Consider the following 6,280-nt stretch of genomic DNA (forward strand, 5'->3'; position numbering starts at 1 on the left):
TGTCAAGGCCAGTTTATACTTGGTCTAACGACATGAATGTGTGTAGACGATTAGAATGCGACAAATGTCGCTGGTCAAAATGAAATTTCATTTATACTCCGGTGAAATGTCTGTAGACCGTCGCTGCGACTTTTAGTTTCCTTGACGCACAGACATGAACAAAAGTATCTGCGACTGTCGCAACGTCCGTTGTCGTGGTTACCGGACTGACACAGCAACCAGACCAAATCAAATGTTATTTGTCACATGCGCGGAATACAGGTGTAGACCTTACAGTGAAATGCTTACTTACAATACCTTAACCAAGAATGCAGTTTTAAGAAAAATACCTACAAAAATAAAAAATCTAAGTAACAAATAATTAAAGAGCAGCAATAAAATAACAATAGCGAGGCTATATACAGGGGGTACTGGTACAGAGTAAATATGCAGGGGCGCCGGTTAGTCGAGGTAATTGAGGTATTATGTACATGTAGGCAGAGTTCTCCTGTGACAAGATGCGAGAGTTCTAAAGTTCTCCTATAGAATGACCTACTTTTATTTCGTTACACTGTGGCAGTAAGCTATTTTCTGTTAGCTCGCCATTAGTTTGTAAATAATTATGTTGTCGTGGATTTATTTTCCTGTAATAATGAATAAAAAATTGCTAAAGTAAAGTCTGTTAGCTATACTCTGCCTGAGGTGAGTCTCCTCATTATTTGAACTGGCTAGCAACGAACCATAATATTGTTTAGAAAATTACTTTTAGTTGCCTGGCTTGCTAGATTGACGTTTACTGAATTCATTTTTAATCGGATGGGTTTATTTGTGTTAAAATAGAGAAAGTATGCTATTTGGAGCACCGGGCTGCTGATGTCATGCAGAGTCTGTCAATTTGTGTTTATATATTTTCATAATGACACGTTAGATGTCGGATAGTGCTGAGCGATTGACCGACATTTCTGTTATTTTTCGATTTTCAAACCACTAATTGACCAACGTCGGTTAAAATATTTGAATTCTATTTCGTTCAGTTTTTTCTGTGAGCTCAATGTTCACATTGCACAGTTTCTCTAAAGATGAATCAGATTCAGCCTGAATTGTGCGATATATTAGGGAGTTGTAGTTTGCAACAGGCCAATATTCTCAACCTGGTCTCATAGACTAGACATAACATAGTAAAAGTAAGTCCGGTACACTCAAATTAGTATGACATGTTACTCTTGCTATGGTTACAATCTGACAGATGGTTACTTCAGTAGGGTGGTTGGTCGGGGTGGATGGGTAGGTGTATAACGCAAACATCTGGTAACCTAAACGTTGTGAGTTTGAATCTCATCACAGATAACCTAAGCATTTTAGATAATTAGCAACTTTTCAACTACTTACTACTTTTTAGTTACTTTGCAACTATACTTAACAAAAATACATGTGGAAAGACTCATTCTGATTGGCTGGGCCTGGCTCCCCAGTGGGTTGGCCTGGCTCCCAAGTGGATGGGCCTATGCCCTCCCAGGCCCAGTCATGGCTGCGCCTCTGCCCAGTCACGTGAAATCCATAGATTAGGGCCTAATTCATTTATTTCAATTGACTGATTTCCTTCTATGAACCTTAACGCAGTAAAATCTTTGAAATTGATGTATGTTGCGTATATATTTTTGTTCAGTATACTTAGCATGTTAGCTAATCCTTCACCTAACCCTAACCTTAACCCTTTAACCTAACTCCTAAACTTAACCCTAACCTTAAACCCTGACCCCTAGCCTAACTAACGTTAGCCACCTAGCTTGAATTCGCAACATCATTCGTTTTGTAAATTTGTAACATATTGTACTTTTGCAAATTTGTAACAAATTGTACGTTTCGCACAATTGTCAAATATTGTACATTTTACAAATTCGTAACATATAATATGAATTGTAATTCGTAATATACCATACAAAATGGGTGATGGACATCCACAAATTAATATATACCAATCACAATCATACTAAACGCAGCAAAAACGTCCTTTCACTGTCAAACTTCGTTTATTTTCAGCAAACTTAACATGTGTAAATATTTGTATGAACATAACAAGATTCAACAACTGAGACATAAACTGAACAAGTTCCACGGACATGTGACTAACAGAAATAGAATAATGTGTCCCTGAACAAAGGGGGGGGGTCAAAATAAAAAGTAACAGTCAGTATCTGGTGTGGCCACCAGCTGCATTAAGTACTGCAGTGCATCTCCTCCTAATGGACAGTACCAGATTTGCCAGTTCTTGCTGTGAGATGTTACCCTACTCTTCCACCAAGACACCTGCAAGTTCCCAGACATTTCTGGGGGGAATGGCCCTAGCCCTCACCCTCCGATCCAACAGGTCCCAGACGTGCTCAATGGGATTAAGATCCGGGCTCTTCGCTGGCCATGGCAGAACACTGACATTCCTGTCTTGCAGAAAATCACGCACAGAATGAGCAGTATGGCTGGTGGCATTGTCATGCTGGAGGGTCATGTCAGGATGAGCCTGAATGAAGGGTACCATATGAGCGAGGAGGATGTCTTCCCTGTAATGCACAGCGTTGAGATTGCCTGCAATGACAACAAGCTCAGTCCGATGATGCTGTGACACACCGCCCCAGACCATGATGGACCCTCCACCTCCAAATCGATCCCGCTCCAGAGTACAGGCCTCGGTTTAACGCTCATTCCTTCAGCGATAAACGCAAATCCGACCATCACCCCTTGTGAGACAAAACCGCGATTCATCATTGAAGAGCACTTTTTGCCAGCGACGGTGGGTTTGTGCCCATAGGCAATGTTGTTACCGGTGGTGTCTGGTGAGGACCTACCTTACAACAGGCCTACAAGCCCTCAGTCCAGCCTCTCTCAGCCTATTGCGGACAGTCTGAGCACTGATGGAAGGATTGTGCGTTCCTGGTGTAACTCAGGCAGTTGTTGTTGCCATCCTGCACCTGTCCCGAAGGTGCGATGTTCGGATGTACCGATCCTGCGCAGGTGTTGTTACATGTGGTCTGCCACTGCGAGGATGATCAACTGTCCGTCCTGTCTCTCTGTAGCGCTGTCTTAGGCGTCTCACAGTACGGACATTACAATTTATTGCCCTGGCCACATCTGCAGTCCTCATGCCTCCTTGCAGCATGCCTAAGGCACGTTCACGCAGATGAGCAGGGACCCTAGGCATCTTTCTTTTGGTGTCTTTCAGAGTCAGTAGAAAGGCCTCTTCAGTGTCCTAAGTTTTCATAACTGTGACCTTAATTGCCTACCGTCTGTAAGCTGTTAGTGTCTTAACGACCGTTCCACAGGTGCATGTTTATTAATTGTTTATGGTTAATTGAACAAGCATGGGAAACAGTGTTTAAACCCTTTACAATGAAGATCTGTGAAGTTATTTGGATTTTTACGAATTATCTTTGAAAGACAGAGTCCTGAAAAAGGGACGTTTATTTTTTTGCTGAGTTTATATGGAGTGTCACAGATTTACGTAAAGAATACTACGAAATGCTCTGAGAGACCAGGTTGATATTCTACATATACTGAACAAAAATATTAAGCAACATGCAACAATTTCAACGATTTTAATGAGTTACAGTTCATATAAGAAAATCAGTCAATTTAAATAAATTCTTTAGGCCCTAATCTATGGATTTCACATGTCTAGGTAGGGGTCTGGGAGGGCATAGGCCCACCCACTTAAGAGCATGGCCCAGCCAATCAGAATATGTTTTTCACCACAAAAGGTCTTTATTACAAACAGAAATACACGGTTTCATCAGTTGTCCCGGTGGCTGGTCTCAGACGATCCCGCAGGTGAAGAAGCCGGATGTGGAGGTCCTGGGCTGGGCATGGTTACACGTGGTCTGCGGTTGTGAGGCCTGTTGGAGGTACTGCCAAATTCTCTAAAACGACATTGGAGTCGGCTTATGGTAGAGAAATTAACATAACGTTCTCTGCAACAGCTCTGGTGGACATTCCTGCAGTCAGCATGCCATTTGCACGCCCTCTCAAAACTTTAGACATCTGTGGCATTGTGTTGTGTGACAAAACAGCACATTTTAAATTGGCCTTTTATTGTCCCCAGCACAAGGTGGACCTGTGTATTGATCATGCTGTTTAATCAGCTTCTTGATATGCCACAACTGTCAGGTGGATGGATTATCTTGTCAAATGAGAAATGCTCACTAACAGAGATGTTAACACATTTCTGCACAAAATTTGAGAGAAATATGTTTTTTGTGCATATGGAAAATTTCTGGGATCTTTTATTTCAGCTCATGAAACAGGTGACCAACACTTTACAAGATACATTTATATTTTTGTTCTGTATAATTTAGCGCATAAAACGTGGTAATTAACTACAATGACCATAATCCATTGCACATCTACTTGTCCAGTCTGTGTTTCTTTTACGCCTGCTATGGAAGAGAGTAGATGGCCCGATTGTGACGTGATATACAGCAGCTGCTGCTTTCCAAGGTATATCTACCTGAAAATACTTGATCTAAGTGATTGATAGTTGGTATTCAGCAGTCATAAAAGTATGCCTTATTTACTTAGAAGAACTAACATTTTTAGATTTTGTCAAACAGCATAGACAGCAGCTCTATAGAGATGAGATGATGACTTGGAATGAAATAATATTCATAAAATAAAACAAATGGAATATACACAACAACTAAAATATTTTAAAGTGAAGTAATGTGAATAAACTATTGTTAAGTGATAAGCAGTAATGTGCAGTCACTACCATCATGGGACTTTTATTAATAGTTTTATTCTGTGTTACAGCATTCAACCAGCATAATGCATACTGCATTTAATGTAATTTTTTTAAACCGAAACCGAACCAATATCAAAAAGCAGTAATTGCTCAGCACTAATGTCTGCTGACAATAGAATGTTCATGATGTCACTCTGACAATTGTCTACAGACATGTCACAAGACAAACTGTAAACCAGCCTTTACTCTATAAGCAAGGTCCGTGCTGTCAGGGATCCTTGGGACGTCCCTATCCCATGGAAGTTGTAATTTTAAATGGTAAAGGTAAGGTTTAAGGTTAGGGTTAGGTAAGAGTTATGGTTAAGGTAAGGGTAGGGTAGGGGTTAATGTATGGGTTAGGTTTTAGGATAGGGACGTGAAGAGTGAAAAGTGGACAGAGGAATTTTGTGGGGATGGTTGAGTGGGAAAAGGCTACAGAGACAAGCGTGAACCACAGGAACTTCTGTTATGAGTGTGGGGACTTAATGCCTCTACCTAAGCTCTAGGAGACAGTCTTCTGTTTTTCTTCTGAGGAAGGGAAGAGGAAAACGAGGAAGAAGGTGTCGAACGGAATGAGGAAAGCAGAGGCTGAATTTGATGAAAATGGTGTTAGAAAGGAAGGTGGGGGGTGAAGAAGACTGGTGGCAAGTACAAACAGAGTGAGCAATACACCAGGTCGAGTGCTGGAGGTGAAATGGAAGTGAGTGAGGGCGAGTTAGGTGAAGTGGAAGGTGTGGTGAAGAGCTCGGAGCCGGAGCCTGGCATCAATGGACATGATATAGAAGAATCTGGTCCAGTAGGAGTGACATTTTTGGAGAAAGTGGATCCTTGCCTTTTGGCGGATGGGTGGGTGTAAAGGAATAAAGGAGTAGGCAGGGTGGCGTGAGTGGTGAAACAGAAGAGTCATTGTCTGTTCTTTTGAGTTTTGATGTTAAGTCTTTGCCCGACAAGGTGATGTTAGGATATTTTATTTAACCCGTACAAGCTTTTATGCCGAAGTCAGTACGTTGTTACAGGTGTCAAGGTCATGGGCATGGAACAGCAGTGTGTAGGAGGGAGGTTCCTAGGTGTGAGAAGTGTGCAGAAGGGCATGAAACAAAGGAATGTGTAGTATTGGAGAAAGAAGCAGTAGGTGTTCATTTTGTGGATTGAAGTATAATGGATTTATACCCCAGTCTAATTGGTGACAGTAATGCAACATCATTTGAATGCCAACCTCCGCTAAACCTCAACGAAGAAGAAGAATGGTACGGACGTACCAAGGATTTCGGATAGCACTGATCCTATAAGCACTGGCCTAAGGTCAGATTTCCCTGACACCATTGAAAACTAAAAACAGAAATGTATGTTTGCCAATGAATATAGGTGTGTTAAAAAATTTTTTTTAAAGCTGGGATCTTTTAATGTTGACTGGACTATACTGGGTCTCTTTTACAAAGCTTCCATTGAGTGTTTTAACTTGTATTGTTTGTTGGTTTGACAAGGCCATTGTCAGCCAGAACAATATGCCGAGAAGAATTATCACCACAGCAA

This window comes from Salvelinus alpinus, chromosome 16, assembly GCF_045679555.1.
Source record: "Salvelinus alpinus chromosome 16, SLU_Salpinus.1, whole genome shotgun sequence".
Lineage (NCBI taxonomy): Eukaryota > Metazoa > Chordata > Actinopteri > Salmoniformes > Salmonidae > Salvelinus > Salvelinus alpinus.